The sequence below is a fragment of the Grammomys surdaster genome, unplaced genomic scaffold (assembly GCF_004785775.1).
Source record: "Grammomys surdaster isolate TR1022 unplaced genomic scaffold, NIH_TR_1.0 126048, whole genome shotgun sequence".
NCBI classification, from domain to species: Eukaryota; Metazoa; Chordata; class Mammalia; order Rodentia; family Muridae; genus Grammomys; species Grammomys surdaster.
Genome location: NW_021620860.1, coordinates 2,413,522 through 2,434,241, shown reverse-complemented (window position 1 = coordinate 2,434,241; position 20,720 = coordinate 2,413,522). Strand labels below are relative to the sequence as shown.

General features: G+C 45.1%; 1 long non-coding RNA gene and 1 other non-coding gene across 2 annotated transcripts; one reads left to right on the top strand and one right to left on the bottom strand.

Moving 5' to 3' along the window:
• Positions 1-1,580: 1,580 nt before the first annotated feature.
• On the bottom strand, positions 1,581-7,377 carry LOC114610447. The gene is made up of 3 exons (XR_003709688.1): positions 7,331-7,377; positions 2,105-2,190; positions 1,581-1,653 (listed from the first exon to the last, which is right to left on the bottom strand). It is a non-coding gene; the product is annotated as an uncharacterized LOC114610447 (long non-coding RNA).
• A 4,756-nt stretch (positions 7,378-12,133) lies between these two features.
• On the top strand, positions 12,134-12,204 carry Trnag-gcc. Its single transcript has one exon. It is a non-coding gene; the product is annotated as a tRNA-Gly (tRNA).
• Positions 12,205-20,720: the final 8,516 nt, after the last annotated feature.

Sequence of the window (20,720 nt, the reverse complement as noted above, 5' to 3'; positions counted from 1 at the left end):
TGGTACTGGCTCAGTATACTCTGAGCATAGCCATTATTTAAAAATGATTCAAGCTGACATTCTAGACCCAATTCTGCCTCTACTGTGAAAATCAAAGCTTAAATTTATTTATTTATTTATTTATTTATTTATTTATCTATCTATCTATCTATTTATTTATTTGGTTGGTTGTTAGCTAGGGTCTGTCTATGTGACCCTGGCTTTCTGAAACTCTGTAGACCAGGCTGGCCTCTAACTCACAGAGATCCAACTGCCTCTGCCTCCACAGTGTGTGAATCAAAAGTGTGTACCACCATAGCTGGCTTGAAAATTATTTTATTTATTTACTTATTCATGAGCAGCAAAATTTTTGGTTTGTTTGCTTTTAATTTTTCTTTTTCTCTCTCTCTCTGTGTGTGTGTGTGTCAATTTTTATATGTACCATGTACAAGTAGGTGTTTCAGGAAGTCAGAGGGTACTGATGCTGTGACATATAATACTGTGAGGGGTACCTAGAGGGCCCATGTGCCAAGGTGTGCCCCTGAGACATTAAGCCACGCAACAGAGCTGGTATAAAGAAGGTTTATTGGGGGAAGGGAGAAGAGCAAGAACCTGGGGAAGGGGCAGAGGCAGACAAGTGGACATGTTGACAGACAGACAGACAGACAGAAGGGAGCAGAGTCATAGAGGCAAAGAAGGGGGTGTGGGCAGAGAAGGACAGAAAAGGAGAGAAAGAAAATGCTGGGAACACATGGGAATAGAGAGAGCTGGAGTGGTGGGCAGTCCTTTTATAAGCAGTCCATTCTTGTCACACCTGGTAGTGGCAGGTGATGGTGGCAGATGACAACTTAAGCCCTTGCTAGGTCCTTCTGAGGAGCCTAATGGAATCATCTATAAGCTAACAGTTGGATCACATGGAAATGGAGTTACAGGGAATTAAGAATCATCTGATGTAGGTGCCGGGAACTGAACCTGGGTCCTTTGCAAGAGCAATAGGTGCTGTAATTACTAAGCTAGCTCTTCAGGCGCTGTTTGTTTAATTTTGAGGCAGGATCTCACACAGTAACCTAAGATGGTCTAAAGCTCCTTAGGAAACTGAAGCTGACTTTGAATTCATGGTGACTCTCCTACCTCTGTCTCCTGAGTATTGGGATTAGAGATATGGGCTATCACCTGCCTGGCATTGTCATATAATGTTTTTTTCCAGATAGAGTCTTATGTAGCTTAGGCTAGCCTCCTGTCTCCATATCTCAAGTTCCAGTTGTATAGATAGATATGACCCGCCATAGCCTGCTTTCATAATATTTTTTTAAATATTTGTTTATTTAGCTGGGCATGGTGGTATATGCCTCCAATCCCAGGGCTCAGTGGGCAGAGGCAGGTACCTCTCTGTGAGTCTAAATCCAGCCTGGTCTACATAGCAGTTCCTGGCCAACCAGATCTCCATAACTAAGGACCTGTCTCAAAAACAAAAACAACAATCCAACAAAAATGTTTATTCCTGTGACTACACGTATAGGGCCCAGCAGGTTTGTGTCAGAGGAAAGCTTGGGAAGCTGTTCTCATCTTCTACCTTGTTGAATCAGAGTTGCTCTTGGTTTGGGTGCTCTGCTATGTTGTGCCCGAGGCGACATGACCCAGCAGCTTCTAGGACCTAGAATCCCGTGGTTTGTCCTGTGGTGAGACAGAGCAAGCCTTAGTTTGGGTGTCTCTTCCCCTTGGAGGCAAACCCACTGATCCTTTTATGGTGGCTCTGCTTTCTTAAGCTCACCTGATGTTCACTTCCTCCCCAGGGTCCCACTTCCCACCATCATTTAGATGATGAACTGGGAGGCTGTACCAAAATAACTGGGGATGAATACCTTATAAAGAAAACAGGTTGGTTTAGCTGGTGTTTGTAAAGGTTTGTGAAGGATGCTCTGGTAACTACCTGACTCTCTTCTGATAATCTAATCACCTCCCACCAGGCTCCACTTCTGGAAGGTTCCACTACTCTCGCTGCTTCGGACTTCTAGGACATAAACCCCCAGTGGGCCCTCAGAAACTCTATCTGAACCATAGCATAGGGATGGTTAAATCACTGCAATGTGGCATTTGAATGGGAGAGATGGTTCCGGAGACAAACCTCTTGCTGTGAGAAATTGAGCTGGAATTCCAGAAACCACATAAAGCTGGAATCAGTAGTGTGCATCTGTGATTCCAACACTCCTGCTGAGAGGTGGAGACAGGAGAATATCCAGAAACTCTTGAGGCAGGCAGTCTGGTCTTTGCAACCAGGAACAACAAAAGAGACTCTGCCTCAAAAAAGGTGAAAGGCAAACAGACACCAGAGGTTATTTTACAATCTTCACACTCCAATCAAGTGAGCCAAACCCTAGCACACACATTCACACACACACAGGCACACATGTGCGCACACATACACGCACGTGCACCCTCGAACACACACACACATAGATGCAAGAAGTTTTCTATGAGTTTAAGACCAGCTTGGGCTATGGAGTGAAATCATGTTTTAAAAAAAGGAAATAAGTGCCTGGCAGTGGTGGCGTACGCCTTTAATCCCAGCACTTGGGAGGCAGAGGCAGGCGGATCTCTGAGTTCGAGGCTAGCCTGGTCTACAGAGTGAGTTCTAGGACAATCAGGGCTACACGGAGAAACTCTGTCTCAAAAAAAAAATTAAAATAAAATAAAATAATAAATAATAAGAAGAAATGAAGTGTAAAATTCTGATTGGGAAGAAGCTGAGTGCTCTGTACTTCAGCGGGCTCAGCTGACCCTCTAGGAAGCAGTGAACCTGCATAACCCTCAAGACTTTCTGAATTCAGGCAAGGGGCTAGGTCTTTATGCACCTATGTGCATTTAGACTTTGGATACAAGCTAGCATGAGAAAAGGGAGTGACCTTAGCCCAGCTGAGATAATCACTGAAGTGGACTGACAGTTAAGGGTTGCTTGCTGGCTGCCTTCCCAACAGCTGAGGACAAGGTCTTTCATGCTGAAAGGAGAATCATAGCAATTATGGGAAGTGCTCATTCATGGCTTTTAGTTCATTCATTCATCTTGGTAAAGAATCTGTTCAAATCTTGCCATTCAATGCATCATTTATAGCTATTCCTTATATTATCTGGGTTGAAATGCTTTATCAAGTATGCGAATACTTGTATTTTCCCCTCCTTAATGGTTAATTTATTTTTTTTTTGTTTTTAATCTTTTGGAATTTTGTTTTGTTTTTGGTTTTTTAATTCTTTGTTTCTCTGTGTAGTCCCCTGTCCTGGAAATCATTGTGTAGACCAGGCTGGCACTGAACTCTCAGAGATCTGACTACCTCTGCCTCCTTAGTGTTAGGATTAAAGGTGTGTGCCACCACCACCCTGCCATTTTTAGGTTTTTTTAAGATTTGTATTATTTAGTTATGTGTAAGTGTGTATTGTATATCTGCATGTGGGTTTGTGCACACAAAACTGTGCATGTGAGTGTATGTACTCTCGGAAGCATTAGATTTCCCTGGAGCTGAGTTACAGATGGTTGTGAGTTGCCTGAAAAAGAATTTTAAACTTTGATGGTCTAATATGATACACACACACACCATATACTCACACATATCACACAAAAATTAAATTATATATAATTTAAGAGCTAGAAAGAACTTCAAGGCCGGGCAGTGGTGGCGCACGCTTTTAATCCCAGCACTTGGGAGGCAGAGACAGGTGGATTTCTGAGTTTGAGGCCAGCCTGGTCTACAGAGTGAGTTCCAGGACAGCCAGGGCTACACAGAGAAAACCAAAAAAAAAAAAAAAAGAACTTCAAAGATTATCTAGTTCAACAATGAATTTTACCTAAGAAATCAAGGCTCTGAGAGATTCTGGAGACAAAGAAAGGATTTGACGGCATTATTGAGGTAAGGCAAGCGACCACAAAATACGAATGTCCTTTATTCAATATTTTTTATTTATTTAAGAAAATTGTACGTGAGCCAGCTGATGGTGGCACAAACCTTTAACCCCAGTATTCAGGAGACAAACGCAAATGGATCTTTGTGTTTGCGGCCAGTCTGATCTATGGAGTGATTTCCAGGACAGCCAGGGCTACATAGAGAAACCCTGTCTCACAGAAGCAAACAAATTTATGTCAAGGTTCATGTTTGTGTACCAGGTTCATGCAGGAGTCCTCGGGAGCCAGAAGATGGTGTTGAAGCTTCTGGAAACAGAGTTACTGGAAGTTATGAGTTACTAGTGGATGCTGGGAACTGAACCCCTGAACCGGGGGCCTCTTATAGGAACAGCCAGTGTTTTTAACTTACGAGCCCTCTCTGCAGTTCCCGTCTACCCTTCTCACCGACTTTCCTTACATACACTGCAGTGTGTGTGTGTGTGTGTGTGTGTGTGTGTGTACTTTTGGAGGATATGTGTGTGCTCCTTGTATGTGAGCATCCCTCCCTGCCTCATTTCTATGATGATGTGTGTTTTCTGTGTTACCACTTCCTCTTCTTTTTCTAGATTTTTCTCTGCTTTCATTCTCTTCTCATCCCTGTAGAATCTGGTTCCCTTTTTAAGGACTGGACTGGTGATCATTTTTATGGGATATATAGATTCATTCAGTGCAAAGCAAATATAAACAACTTGAAAGAAAGCATGGCAAACTTATTTTCAGAGCTGGATAACTGTTGTGCTAGCATTTCATGCACATTGGTTGAGCAAAGCGAGCTAAGCATCCATGTTGGCCACGTGGCATAGCATTATTGAGCATTCTATGTATTGTACTATTCAGAAGCCTTTTATTATGTATATTCATTTGCTTCCACTCTGTCTGTCCTCCTACCCTTCTTCTTCCTTTGCTTTTTGTTTTGTTTGTTTGTTTTTGTTTCGAGACAAAGCTCTCACTTTGTAGCCCTGGCTGGGATTCACCTTATAGACCAGGCTGGCCTGGGACCTACAGAGTTAGTTCTGCCTGCCTCTGCCCCCAGAGATTAAGGCCCTTTATTGTTGTGGCTTATTATTAAATTATTTTATGTGTATGGATATCCGTGTCTTGTCTGAGTCTGCGGAGGATACTGGATCCTTTGGAACTGAAGTTACAAATGGTTGAGAACCATCATGTGGCTGCTGAACCCACAGCACCTCCAAGTGCTCGTAACTGCTGCACCTTCTCTCCGACACCACCAACCTTTTTTGTTGTTGTTGGTGGTGGTTGTTTCTTATTTCTTTGTTTGTTTTACAATAGGTTTCATGTAGACCAGGCTGGCCTTAAATTCTAATTCACTCCCTAACCAAGCCTGGCCTTTAGTTCCTGATCCTCTAACCTCTACCTGCCAAGTTGCTGGGCTTACTGGTGTGTCCCCTCACATCCGGCCTTTCCTTTTCTTTAATTCACATTTGTTCACTAGCGCACATATCAATACAACTGGTTTGTGTTTTCATGTTCTAGCTAGTTTTTTTGTTTGTTTGTTTGAGGTAGAATGTAGCTCAGGCTGGCCTCAAAATTTGTATCCACCTGCCTCAAGCTCCTGAATGTTGGATTTACAGGCATAGGCCACAATGCCTGGTCAATGATCTAGCTTTAAATTCAGAGTAAATGCTTCTGTGGTATGTGTTAAAAACGGGCAGTAGTAGAACAGCTGAGTTCTATTCTGGCCCTTCTCTGCCTATGTCAACTGCCAGAATTCCTGTCCTAGTTAAGAGGCGGAAGTTATTCAAGAGGGTCCTTAGCAATGCCCAGCATCCACTTAAAAATGACAGGTCAGCCACAGGTATTTTACTGTAACAGAATAGCTTGAAAAAAACAATAAGAGAAAGTTCCAGAAGTTACTACTTCCTCAGGAGTTAAAATATTTTTTATTGCTGGGCGGTGATGGTATACAGCATGCCTTTAATCCCAGCACTTGAGAGGCAGACATAGTCAAGATATCTGTGAGTTCAAGGCCAGTCTGGTCTATATTCCAGGACAGCCAGAGCTACATGGAGGAAACATGTATGTGTGTGTGTATTAATTATTATATATATAATTTTAATTATATATTATAACTAGTTATAATATATAATTATTATATGTAATTATATAATATTGTATACTTATTATTGTATAATTATTATATATTATATATAATTATTTTTAATTATCATAATAATTATTATATATAATTTTTTCTCATTTGAGATAGGGTCTCATGCCTCTGCCTCCCCAGTGCTGGGATTACCAGTGTATGTCACCAAGCTCAGCTTTCATAGTATCTTGGAGAGACACAAATCCTTGTCATACAAATAGGTGACCCTTAGATATCTTGGGAATGTGTAAAGCTAGTTGAAGCATACCTAAAGATAGAAACTGTGTCACACAGTAATCTCAGCACCAGAGAGGTGGAAACAGGAGAGTAGGAAGTTCAGTACCAGCCTCTGCCACCCGTTAAATTCAAGGCCAGACTATGTTGCATGCCACCTATTTCAACAAACAGAAAAAAGGGGAAAGTTAGTTGTTGTTGTTGTTGTTGTTGCTGCTGTTTTATTAGATTAGGGGCTAAAGATATGACTCAGGGGCTAAGAGCACTGGCTTCTCTTCCAGAGAACCAATGTTCTGTTCTCAGCACTGCATGGCAGTCACAAGCACACGTAACTCCAGTTGCAGTAGATCTGATGCCCTCTTCTGGTCTCCTGGTCACTGCACGTATATTGTGCACAGACACAGGTGCAAGCAAAACATCTGTACACCAACAATTACATTTTGAATATTTTTTACAAATAAAAATTTCTCGATGGTTGTGTTGGTTCACACCTTTAATCCCAGCACTTGGGAGACAGAGGCAGGCAGATCTCTGAGCTTGAAGCCAACCAGGTCTACAGAGCAAGCTCCAGAACAGCCAAGGTTTCACAGAGAAACCCTGTCTTGAAAAACCAAAATAAATAAATAATAATAAAATAAAATCTGTCACTGGATATAATGGTGCAAGCCTTTAATCTCAGTGCTGAGAAGGAAACATGGACCTTTCTCTACCCAAAAATCAAAGAAGTCAAAAAGGAAAATGATGCTTTCACTTTACCATGTGAACTAGAGAGGAAGAGAGAAAGGAATCAGCAGTAGTCTGTCCTAAGGAATGGTTCAGGTGACAGCCAGTTACCTAGAAGCAGGGATATGGCTCTGGTTACGAGTGATTTTTTTCCCACCAGTAACTGTCATCACAGTTTCCAGAAAAGTGGCCAAGCAATAGCAGGAGTTAGCATTTCACTCAACCACTCCCACACACACTCAGAGGCCCTGGAACTTTTCCCAACTGCTCTCTACTCTTTGCCCTCCCGCCTTTCCTTTCCTCCCTCCCACCCCCATCCCATTTCAGATAAACAGGCAAGGTGTTTGACTCACCTTGAGTAGAGGCCTTCAGCTGTGAAAGGCACCTCCCTCTGTAGGAGCTCTTTAATCTCAACTGTTCCTAAGAATCAAAAAACCCCAAGGATAAACATTTTGTCCTCCTTTTGCTTTTCCCTTCTCCCCTGGTGGCCTCTCCTCCAAACAATACCCTAGCTATTTAGACACTTAGCACTCTCCCGAAGCTAGCAACCCAGGCCTCAGTTTCATTTCAACAAAGTGTGACTTGATTAGGTTGTACCCCAACACCTCAGCAAGGCCTGGCTGTTATTGGGTCCTAATGGATGTTTGAATAGCCTTGCCTCAGTTGGCCTCACTGCCTGACAGGCCAACTGCTTCCTGCCCTGGAAGATCCACCCAGAGACCAGAAGACAGAGAGAGGCTCCATGCATCAGAGGGAAAGAGCTTTCCTGTACTTCCTTCTGCCTCACACATTCTCTGCCACAGGCTGAAGGAGTCCAGAACCAAGTAGATTGGCTAACGGAACAGGCCGTGTGGGATAGGATGAGACCGAGGACTGGATTAGAGTACAGGGACCATTACAACAGTGACACTAGAAGTTAGTAGGGGCCGGGCGGCGGTGGTACACGCCTTTAATCCCAGCACTTGGGAGGCAGAGGCAGGCGGATTTCTGAGTTCGAGGCCAGCCTTGTCTACAGAGTGAGTTCCATGACAGCCAGGACTACACAGAGAAACCCTGTCTTGAAAAACCAAAAAAAAAAAAAAAGTTAGTAGGGATCCAAGTAAAACTAATACAAGAGCAGATTGTCTGCTAGGGTAGGGATGACCGCTACTCTGTGTCCAAGGCCAGCCTGCCACTTACAGGAAGGACAAGGCTACACAGAGAAATCCTGTCTCACCTGTCTCAAAAAAACAAAAAAGGAAAAAGAAAAAAGAAAGAAATGATCCCTAACGATACAGAGCTGGCTCAGCACATACAGGAAGCCAATACACCAGTGCGGACATAGTGGCCTTCACATCTGTAATCCCAGCACTCACACTGTGAGGAGTGGCACAGAACTGTCCAGAATCTCCATCATCAGCTACCGTAAAGTATGCAGCAGCAGCAGGAATGAGGGATCCTGATGTGTTTATAAAAAGATAAAGAGATATGGGAATTTGTTCTACGGGTGTGTAGTGAGATATGTGGTAAGGGGATGTCTCAGCGGGCCCATGCCTAGGCAAGGCATCCCTTCCCCCAAGGGACCAGTGACAGGACAACAAAGTATAGATAGAGTTTATTCAGGGTGTGGGGAGGGGAGTTAAGAGGGTAGTAGAGGCAGAGAGAGGCAGAGAGAGAGAGAGAATGAGAGAGGGGGGAGGGGAGGGGGGAGGAAGAAAAGAGGGGAGAGGGGGGGAGAGGGGAGGAGAGGGAAGAAGGGGGGAAAGGGGAGGAGAGGGAAGAAGGGGGGGAGAAGGGAAGAGAGGGAAGAAGGAGGGAGAGGGGAGGAGAGGGAAGAAGGGAGAGGGGAGAGGAGAGAAGAGAGAAGTAGAGGCTGGCCATGAGCATGTGGAGAGGGAGGAAGGGAAGGGGGAAGGGAAGAGGGGAGGAGAGGACAGAGGGATCGAGAGATCAAAAGACCAAGAGAGACAAGAGGAAGGGGCAAGCAGCCCCTTTTACAGTGGGCCAGGCCCACCTGGCTATTGCCAGGTAACTGTGGGTGTGGAGTTTAGGCAGAATGCTAACAGCTCCTGCCCCAGCAAGGTGAGACCCAGGAACCATCTCCCACAGGCTGACCTCCACGTACTTGCTGTGAGGCCTGCACATGCGCAGGAATGGCACACTATGCACAGGGCACGCACTCTTGTACAGACCCACACACCAAATAGAGCAACAGATCAATTGATTAATGTAATTTTGGGGGAAGATTCAAGGGAAGGGGGGAGAATCTAATCGAAGTTGAAAGCTGGAATCAAGGCATTCAGAATAATCTAGACGACATTTTCAGGGACTGGTGGGGGAATGAGTTTCGGAGGTCAAAAGCCTCCCTCAGAATTGCTGGAGGGTCTGAATAGCTGAAGAGGGACTTTTCACCAAGGACGGCTTCAATGATGCCTTTACATACAGCTGTGTTTGGGGCTTAGCTTCAGAAGTGTGTAATGTGGGTTGCTTAGTGGGTGTGTGGGTCAGCCCCAGATCGGCAGTATTAATATGTTAACAATATCAATGAATTAAAACGGTGCAAGAATATGTGAATAAGAAAATGAGCTTGAGCTGGGCGGTGGTGGCGCACGCCTTTAATCCCAGCACTCGGGAGGCAGAGGCAGGCGGATTTCTGAGTTCGAGGCCAGCCTGGTCTACAGAGTGAGTTCCAGGACAGCCAGGGCTACACAGAGAAACCCTGTCTCAAAAAAAAAAAAAAGAAAAGAAAAGAAAATGAGCTTGAGGGCTGGAGAGGTAGCTCAGCAGTTGAGAGCACTGACTGCTCTTCCAGAGTTCCTGAGTTCAATTCCCAGCACCTACATGGTGGCTCACAACCATCTCTAATGGGATCCAAAGCCCTCTTTTGGTGTGTCTGAAGACAGCTACAGTGTGCTGAAGAAATAATTAATTCTTTTTTTTTTTTTTTAAAGAAGAAAGAAAATGAGATTGAAAAGATATGGTCAGCTCAGAAAATCTTCCCAAATAAGGATCTCAAAGGCTAAGTGTCTTCCTGACCTCTGCCCTGCTTTCCTTTGACCCTTTAATGCTCTCCCAGGCAAGCCACACAGACCGTAGGAGTCCTCCTCTCCAAGGCAGATCACAAGGGTAACAGAGGAAAAACAGCCCTTTCTCCCAAAGCCAGCCACATAAGCTCAAAAGAACGCTGTAGCTTCCCGCACCTCCCTATGTGAGTTGACATAAAGAAACTTCTACTTTACATTTTGATTGCAACCTATTACCCCACCCTGTAAGGAGGAACATTGCATCGACCAGGAATCTCAACAGACAGGCCTTGTGGGTTTTTCCCTTCATCTATTACCCTTCAGTCACACCCTTGTGTCCAATCTTTCAGCATGACAGTCCAAACTTCATAGAACGTGTAAATGGGTCATTAGGTCTCTGATCTGAAAGCTCCTGTGACAAACTATGACCCACCCCCCCACACACACCCTCCCACCACCTCAGGGTCTCTCTATGTAGTCCTAGCTGCTTGAAACTGGCTATGTAGATCAGGATGGTCTCTGATTCATGGAGATCTGCCTGCCTCTGTCTCCAGAGTGCCAGGATTTAAGACATGTGCCACCAGTCTGGACCTACTTATCTCTTTTTATATTATATTGGTCATGATCCTGATGATGGGTAGGGAAGGGCTTGCTGCCTTATTTGTCCCTATACAGTTATGTGACTTATAATTAGCTTTTCAACTGAACTCAAAAGATACTGGAAGGGGTCCGGCAGTGTAGCAGAGCATGCTTGCCTAGCATGAGCATGTGTGAGGCCTTCTGGGTTTTTAATCCTCAGCACCTCTCTCTCCTTCTCTCTCTCTCTCTCTCCTTCTCTCTCTGTCACACACACACACACACGATTCCAGGCTAAACAGAGAAACAGTGAGACCAGGCCTGGCCCAAAAGGAAGGAAGGAAGGAAGGAAGGAAGGAAGGAAGGAAGGAAGGAAGGAAGGAAGGAAGGGGGCAAAAAGGAAAGAGGGAAGGAATAAAAACACTGGCACTGCCTGTGTTCCCATAACTTGGGAAGTTGCAGGGGTAGCATTTCCAGTGTGAGGTCAGTCATGATTTTGGTCAAACTCTTTTCTCAAGGACTGGAGAGATGGCTCAGCGGTTAAGAGCACTGACTGCTCTTCCAGAGGTTCTGAGTTCAAATCCCAGCAACCACATGGTGGCTCACAACCATCCGTAATGAGATCCTATGCCCTCTTCTGGTGTGTCTGAAGACAGCTACAGTGTATTCACATACATAAAATAAAAATAAACCTTTAAAAAAAAAGCTTTTTCCGCCAGGCGGTGGTGGCAGACGCCTTTAATCCCAGCACTTGGGAGGCAGAGGCAGGTGGATTTCTGAGTTCGAGGCCAGCCTGGTCTACAGAGTGAGTTCCAGGACAGCCAGGGCTATACAGAGAAACCCTGTCTCAAAAAAACAAAAAATAAAAAAATAAAAAAATAAAAATCAAGACTTACATTTATGGTGGGTTTTGTTGTTGTTGTTGGTTTTGAGTTTTGTTTTTTTTTTTACTCAGTTGCACAGGAAGGAGCTGGACAACATTTTAGATGAAAAGGTTCAGATGTCAATCAACAAATTCAATTCAGTTGCCACTTTAGAATGTCAAGTGGAGAGAGAAAGAGAGAGAGAGAGAGAGAGAGAGAGAGAGATCATAATCTCACTGTGGATTTCTATCACTAGTGAGAAGGCTAGGCTTTCACTAGTGAGAAGGCTAGGCTTGACAGGCTTCAAACTGACAGTTAAGGAGACAAGGCCTAAATCTCTGTTTCCAAGAACTGGGTAAGTTCAGGCAAGTCCAGGCCTCAGATGCTTCAGCCACCTGGCCTGAGGCAAAGTCAGCAGCAGTTTCCAGACTTCCTCAGCTACTTCCACAGCAACAGTTTCCAGACCTCCCCAGCAAGTTTCCAGCCCCCACACCCTGTAATGGAGTGTTCATAGAGACGGACCCCGTAGATTAACATAGAGATCACCCGGAATTTTCTAACGTGCGTTAAGCCAGGCCTGCAAGCTCACTTGGTTGTCTTTCTATTCTGGTAATGGGAGACTCCAGCGTGCTGGACTTCTTCAGAATAAAACACTCTTTGGGTTTAGATACTATTTGAGTCTGGGGTATCATTCTTTGGTGAATCATGACTGTTAGCATGGGTGGTTCAGTGCTAGAATTCTCACCTGCCATGCGGGAGGCCCGGGTTCAATTCCCGGTCAATGCACCAGTGTTAGATGTACACATGAGGCTTAAAACAGACACACCAGACCAAACAGTTCCAAGGGGGGGGGGGGTTATTCAGAAGATAGGGCAAAGATGGGGGGGAGAAGTAAAAGAAGAAGATGGAAGAAGAGAAGAAGAAGAGAGAGGAAAAAGATAGATAGGTCAGGTGGTGCTGCCTGTTTTATATAGGCGGTGATGTAGCCTCTCCCAGGTAAAGGTGAGGTAGCCAGGTGGATTCTGGGAATGTATGGCGGTTGCCTTGGAAATGATGTGGGGGTCGCCTAGATGTGATGTCACTGGGTTTGGAGCCTGATACCAACAATGACCCTTATACTAGCTCTGGCCTTACCAGTTACGGGACATAAGGGGAAGGTAGGAAGTACTCAGTGAGAGATTGCCATGAGAAAGACCTCATACTTACAAGGTGAACGTGTATGGTGACACATGTCTATAGCCCCAGCCCTTGGAAGTGGGGGTGAGAGAAGGTGACCCCAACTGCAAAGTCAAGGGAAGCCTGGGCTACGTGAGACTCTGTCTCAAAAAACAAAAAACAAATACAAAGTTGGTCATGTCTATGATCCCACTGAAGAAGACACAGGAAAAAAAAAACCAAGGTGACGAATAATACCTTTTCTCAAATACCTCTCTGCCCCGTCAAAGGCCGACAATTTGAAATTGCCCATATTTCAACTGTTTTGATCTACAATAATATGTACTTTGCTTGGTTTGACCTGAAAGAGGGCATACATTCACCATCTTGCAGGGCTGCTGAGGGCAGGAAGAATCACCAGGTATAAGATGAGAGAAGAGTCGAGCAGTGGTGCATGCCTTTCATCTCAGCACAGGGGAGGCAGAAATAAGTGGATCTCTGTGAGTTTGAGGCCAGCCTGGTCTACAGGACCCTGTCTGGAGAAACAAAACAAACAAACAAACAAACAAACCAAAAAAGAAAAACCAAAAACAAGTTGGGGTGACCCACAAATATTGTATTTTCTGGCAATAAAAAAAGTGTTCTAGCCGGGTGGTGGTGGTGGTGCACGCCTTTAATCCCAGCACTTCGGAGGCAGAGGCAGGCGGATTTCTGAGTTCGAGAGTTGAGGCTAACCTGGTCTACAGAGTGAGTTCCAGGATAGCCAGGGCTACACAGAAAAACCCTGTCTCAAAAAAAACCAAAAAAAAAAAAAAGTGTTCTGTGTTTCAGTACTTATTTGGAGGCCGCAACACCCGACTAGGAGGATGTATAAATGTCACTTTCTCACCTGTCTCTAGAAGTAAGGCAAGCTGTGGGGAAGGTGACCTTCCCTTCCTCAGCCCACTACACAGAGCAAGGAATGTGACTTTTGCATAATAAAGAGATGGCAGCAGAAGTTGGCTCAGGAAGTACTGGGCAGAACTTCCCGGAAGGCAGATTTGCAGAGAGACATGGAAGGAGGCAGAAGAGACACTGGGTGGAACTCGTGGAGAGAGAGATGGAGAGACAGAGAAGGAGGAGTAACTAGCATAGACGAAACACTTGTATAATCTCAGCACTTCGGAGTTGCAGGTAGGAAGTTGGTAAGTTTGAGACCAGCCTAGGCTTCACAGAAAGACCTTGTCTTAAAAAAAAAAAAAATAGTATTATATCTGAATTCCTACACCAAAGTTAATTTACCAATGGCCTTGCTAGGTGAGATAGTATATAATTCTCGTCTACTTATTTCATATATATATATACTTATGTGTATATGTATGAGTATTTATTATATGTGAGTACACTGTAGCTGTCTTCAGACACACCAGAAGAGGACACCAGATCCTGTTACAGATGGTTGTGAGCTACTATGTGGTGGCTGGGAATTGAACTCAGGACCTCAAGAAGAAGCGTCTTAATAGTCTTAAGGGCTCTTAACTGCTAAGTTATCTCTCCAGCCCCCTCTTCTACTTATTTCTAAAGGAAGTCATTTCCCAGTTCCCCCGACTAACTTGGCTTCCCAGCCTTATTCTGGAAAAACAGTACAAACCAAATCAAAAACCAAACACACGCTGAACTTCATGATAGGACCATATATTTGACTATTTCTTTTTTTTTTTCCCTATGATGAGGAAGAAATGCAGGACCTTGTGCGTGCTAAGCATGTATTCTACCACTCAGAGCAGGCCAGTCTGATCAGAGAACCCTTTGAGAACCCAGCTTTAAAAAATGTGGGCCTTCTTCCAAGAAGAAAAGCATTTAAAAACAGCATCCAAGTTCCTAGGCTCCAACATCCTTCTGTGGAATACAGGTTATAAGAAAGTTCTTGTCATTCTGTAATCCTGCTTTTCCACTCATGATATAGTCTAAGAGGGCAGGTGTCTGCCTTTGGCCCCAGCACTAGGGAGGCAGGAGCGGGTTGATTTCTGCAAGTTTTAGGCCAGTTTGGTCTACATGGAGAGGTCCAGGCCATCCAGAACTGGCAGAAAGAGGGCTGGGGAGGACACAGCTTCGATCCCCAGCGCCCTCATCATTGCCCATAACCATGTGTGACTCCAGTTCTCGGGGATCTGATGCCCTCCCTCTTCTGGTCCCTGTGGACATCAGACATGCAGGCACACAGACATACATGGAGGCAGACCAATCACAGGTGTAAATTTTAAATAGAACAGAAGCTCTGGGTGCAGGAAGGAGAGATAGGTAAACAAGGAGGAAAGATAGACTAGCTAGCCGGATATGAGGGGAACACTTATAATCCTAGCACTTGAAAGGCTCAGGCAGAAAGATCACGTACTTAAGACCAGTGTGGGATACACAGAGAACCCCTGTCTGAACAATAAAATTGGCAGATGAATTAAGGAACAAGAAATTCCATTAAAGGATCAGGAAGACAAAGAGGCACAGCAATGCTGGGCTGAACTTCATGATATGACCTATGTTTGAGTATTTCTTTTTCTTCTTCTTTTTTTCCCCCTGTGATAAGGAAGGAATACAGGACTTATTGACAAAGCCTGGTGTCTCCAGACTTTGATTTTCTTTTCAGACCGTGAGACTTAGGGCTCCAGCCTCATGACTTTCTTCTCTCTATGGCTTGCTTGCCGCTCCACCCCACTAGGCAGCCCTTCTGGAAACTCTGAAGCTCTCTTTCTTCCAGATGGAAAGCTCTGGAAAGGATGTCCTGGCTTGTGCGCAGTAACTCCACTCCCTTTGTCAAAGGATAACGCTAAAATTGACTTTCCTGGAAACCAGTTAATGTGTTTAGGAAGCTCAGCCCTAGTTTAGGAGAGATTGGAACCTTTAAATAATGGAAAGTTTAAAAAAAAATAATTCTCAAGCCAAGCATAGTGGTGCACACCTTTAATCTCAGAACTCTATGCAGCGTCGGGTGGATCTCTGAGTTTGAGGCCAGTCTTGTCTACAGGGAAGTTCCTGGACAGGCAAGACTACATAGAGAAACCCTATCTTGAAAATACTAAAACCAAAACAACGACAGAAAAGAAAAACAAAACAAAAAATTAAGAAAGAGAGGGGAAAAAAATCACTCTTAGCATCCATGGCACAAGAATCTAACCTCCAGTCTCTTTTTTTTAAATTTATTTATTTATTTTTTTTTTTTGGTTTTTCGAGACAAGGTTTCTCTGTATAGCCCTGGCTGTCCTGGAACTCACTCTGTAGACCAGGCTGGCCTCGAACTCAGAAATCCGCCTGCCTCTGCCTCCCAAGTGCTGGGATTAAAGGCGTGTGCCACCAACGCCCGGCTAACCTCCAGTCTCTTAAAATGTCCCCTCAGCATGGCAGACTGCTACGCTAGTCTGTTTTTGACAACCTGCCTAGGAGGATGTACATGTCTAGCTCACATGTTACACAGGACAAATAGCGAAATGGACATATTAGGTCAGGAACCATAAGACAATTGATTCTTTTTTTTTTTTTTTTTTTTTTTTTGGTTTTTTGAGACAGGGTTTCTCTGTGTAGCCCTGGCTGTTCTGGAACTCACTCTGTAGACCAGGCTGACCTCAAACTCAGAAATCCACCTGCCTCTGTCTCCCAAGTACTGGGATTAAAGGTGACAATTGATTTTCTATTGAAGCTACAGAAGTTAATTTGGCAACATAAGAAAGAACATTTTTATAACGTCCAGAAAGCCAGCATATCAGTATGGTCCATGAGTAAGTCAGTAAAGGAAAAGAATGTAATTTAGAGTTGGGTTGGGACACCTGAGTTATGTGCCTAGATAAGGCCCTGAGTCACTGTGTTACTTCCTGGCCCCATCTTCCCCTCCCCCTTCTCCTGCACAATTTCTTTTATATATTTTTTTTTCTTGATAAAGTTAAGCGTGATTGTTTAAAGCTATCTGGAAAATACCAAATCCTTAAAATAACAATATAAGATGGGCTTGTTCATTTTTTATGCGCTAGTACAAACTTTAAATTTATTGTGGTTCTCAGATGGGAATTAAATGAGTAGGTAGTATGTTTCCGCTTCTTGGGTGTCTCCTGTCTGAGCTGACACAGCCATGTGGCTAACGCAGAACCCCGGAGAGATACTTGGAGAGATATAACTGAGGAGCACCCAGCTAGGACAGAGAATGAGTCAGGGCTCAAGGACGCGATACCAACTTCTCCCACTCCTGCCAGGAAAATTCTGGGGTGAGACAGCAAAGGCAGAAGCCAAAGGGGGCGGGCCTGTCAGCTGCCTACCCTGGGGCCTCTGCCTTGTGGTTTCACCCCGGGCTGCCCTGCGGCTGTAACGTGTCTACTGACACGCAAGCCCTGGACACTGTCCCTCCCCCTTTCCCAAACCTTCACTGGTTTAGGAATCTCCAAAAGGGAACGGAGGAGGGAAGAGAGGGAAAGGGAAGGCCAGTGCTAGGCAGCTATGTGGCAGCTCGGGAAACACAAGGCAGAATCAAAGACGGTTTTTACGGAGGTGTGAGTGGGAAGTAGATATTTAACTCACCTCCATGAAAACCAAGATAAAAGGGAGGAGCAACATGTTTAGGCTGCCGTGGTGATGCGATGTGACTGAAGGACCAGCCGGAACAAGCAGTGACATCAGCATGCAAAACTGTAAGGCTGAAGAAAAAAATGGCAAAGGGCCACACTTCTGTGTGGAGGTGACTCCAGGCTCCTGCGATTCCCTGTCCGCAGCAAGTATCAAAACTTTCCTCTAGCACGGAAATAACCCAGTCATTCGCGCTATACAGTCACAAGATACATACGCTATCACTCCGTGTGAAGTCAAGTTTTGCAATCCCCATTTCACCAAAGGGTATGGGCCACCGCAGGTTTAAGTAATTTGCTCACAGAATTTGGAAATCATACAAGGTCCGTATCAGTCTCCAGAACCCCGGTTGGAGTCCATCTGACCAAGCTGCACTGAGAGCTCTGTGCTTCCCCAAACAGATTTACAAGTCCCGACTTGCTCGGGTCTTGCGATCTGAGATCCCAGCGCAGCCCTGGTACCCTCTAGTGGAAGTTTCCTGCATTAGCGTATATCCAGCTACTAGAGAGCGTCTTAAAAGAATGCACGTTTGGTTGTTGGGGGGTCTGTGGGCGTGCGGTTAGAGACAGTGTTAGTCAAGCGCCTGACTGACGTTGAGTCACACGAGGCTCGCAAGAGTCAGCTGGTCCACACTCCTGGGCTCTTGCCTTCCTTCATTATGAATAGGAAGGAGAGCCACGTCTCTTGGATATCTGGGCTTTTAAGACTCATGAGAAAGACTCCCTCCATTTTTTTTTTTTCCTACTGAGTACAAGTTAGTGATCAGAAATGCAAAGTGACTTGTCAAAGGGCACAGGACAAGCGAAAGCCAGTAATAGTGGGGCTGTGTTTCCTTTGTCCCCAAAGAGAGCTTTTTCTCCCCCTTTTTATTTTTTGCTAACAGGCTGGCTTTACCTATGGCTTGAGAGCGTATAAAGACATGAAACCTGTAAACAGGAGCAGGGACAGTTTTTACCTTCGTCTGCCCACAAGCCATGAACTTTTCCACTCTTGCATTCAGCGCCTATTACTGCCAATCCCGAAGGCTCTGCCTCTCCAGCCTGCGGGCCCTGGGAAGGGTGGGAGCTCCCAGACTCCTGGAATCCGGTGCCTAAAGCCCTCCAGAGCCTAGCTGGAGCCTCCTCCTCCTCCCTTCCCAGCACTAAGGCTTTGATTTATTTCTCTTTCCCTCTCCCTCCCCCTACAAGTAATCCCTGAGATTGGAAGTGGGTTAGAAACAGATTACTCTGGTCCTAGGGCTTTGCCCTCTCCTCCCTAAACACTGCTGTGTGCAGTGTGGAGTGGGGTGGAGGGAGAGAGTCACAAACAGAGTCACGAACAGTCTGAAATTCCCTTTTAGGATTATTGCTTGCTTTAGCCAGCTGGGAGAAAGTGGAGCAAGGGGAGACTAGGGATAAATTCTAGACCTCTCGAGCAGTATGAGCTTCTTTCCTGGTTGAGCCAGGATAAATAATATCTCTCCTGGAACATGCCTTTGGAAAGAGGAATCTAGGACAAGCACAAAGGCAAAGGCTCAGTCTCCAGCAGCGAAAGGAGAGTGGAAAGATAGAGCAAAAAGAAAGGCATCTTTGAGAAGTTCTGCAGCGCTGACATAAGGAATCGCTCTGGGCCATTGGAAACTTCCTGTGTTCCTGTGGCTAAGTGTTAGCAGAGATGAGAACTGCATGCTACGTTTCCCTGAGGAGCCAGCTCATATCTGGAAATTTCTTGTTTAGGGACACTGCACTGGAGTGGCTGCTAGGACAAAGATATCTCTCTTCTGTGTCCAACATAAGGAGCAGCTACACTTCTAAGGATCCTACCAGGCTCCTTGTACAGATGCTTTCTGGTATATCAGCAGGCTTGGAAGAAGGAGCCATAACTAACCAGAGTGGAACACATTTGATTTTTAAGGAATTAATGATTCTGTAATTTAGGTATGGAATTACCACCTTTGTATGGATGAGAATCAGGTGTGGCCAAGATGCTGTGTCAAGAACTATCACATCCCTAAGCTCTTGTGAGAACCACAGGGAGTTAGCCTGGGTGACAAAGAAGCGTTCCTAATGTTGTTAGCGAAAATTAGTTAAGAGTATCGGCTAGGAGGTTGCCATTCTTGTTTCCTCTGTGGCACCTGCTTGGATAAGTCCTTTCTCTTCATGCTCACCCATATGTCAGAGAAGGACAATTTCCCAAGCAGTAATTATCTGTAGTAATCCATGGATCATCTTATTTAGAATCAGATTCTTCTAACACTCTGGGAAAATGTTGCTGTGTAAATCAGCTGTTCTTCCAGATGTAGGTCACTCAGAGAAATTTCAGAACTTCCAATTTAAAAACTAAAACCTGAGCCAGGCAGTGATGGCACATGCCTTTAATCCCAGCACTTGGGAGGCAGAGGCAGGCAGATTTCTGAGTTTGAGGCCAGCCTGATCTAGAGAGTGAGTTCCAGGACAACCAGGGCTATACAGAGAAACCCTATCTCGAAACCTCGCCCCCCCAAAATAAATAAAACCTGAGCTGGGTGGTGATGGGACTTGCCTCTACTCCCAGGAGGCAGAGGCAGGGAGGCCATCTCGAGTTTGAGGCCAGCCTGGACTACTGAGCAAGTTCCAAGACAAGTCAGGACTACACAGAGAAACCCTATCTCTCTCTCTCTTTTTTTCTTTTTTCTTTTTTGGTTTTTGAGACAGGGTTTCTCTGTGTAGCCCTGGCTGTCCTGGAACTCACGCTGTAGACCAGGCTGGCCTCAAACTCAGAAATCCGCCTGCCTCTGCCTCCCAAGTGCTGGGATTAAAGGCATGTGCCACCACCGCCCGGCAACCCTATCTCAAAAGAAAACCCTAAAAAGCAAAAATCAAATTGTATGTGTGTGTGTGTGACGTGTATGTTTGTTTGTATGTGTAGATGATGGGATACGTGTATGTGTGTAACACACACATCACTGTGCAGCCCATGTGTGCTCCTGCAGAGGTCAGAGCAAGACTTCAGAGTCTTTTTTTTTTTTGGTTTTTCGAGACAGGGTTTCTCTGTATAGCCCGGGCTGTCCTGGAACTCACTCTGTAGACCAGGCTGGCCTCGAACTCAGAAATCCGCCTGCCTCTGCCTCCCGAGTGCTGGGATTAAAGGCGTGCGCCACCACCGCCCGGCTGACTTCAGAGTCTTTATTGCTCTCAAAAGTATTATCTTGAGACAGTCTCTTCCTGATTCAAAAGTTTGTCCTTTTGGCTGGACTGGCTGGCCATCAAACTCTCAAGATAACCACTTTCCAGTGTTGATATTATAGATACACATAGATACACCCAACTTCATGTATCTATATATTTAATTTAATGTGTATGTTTTTTATGCATGTATGTCTGTATACTGGGTGCTTGGCTAGTGGCTGCAGAGGTCAGAAGAGGGCATCAGATCCCCTGGAACTTGAGTTATGATGTGAGTGAGCCTCCATTGGAGAGGGAGACAGGGGAGGGGAGAGAGAAAAAGTGCTTGCAGAGACAGAGAGAGAAAGGAAGAGAGAGAGAGAGAGAGAGAGAGAGAGAGAGAGAGAGAGAGAGAAAGAACCAAAAAGTGAAGAGCCTCTG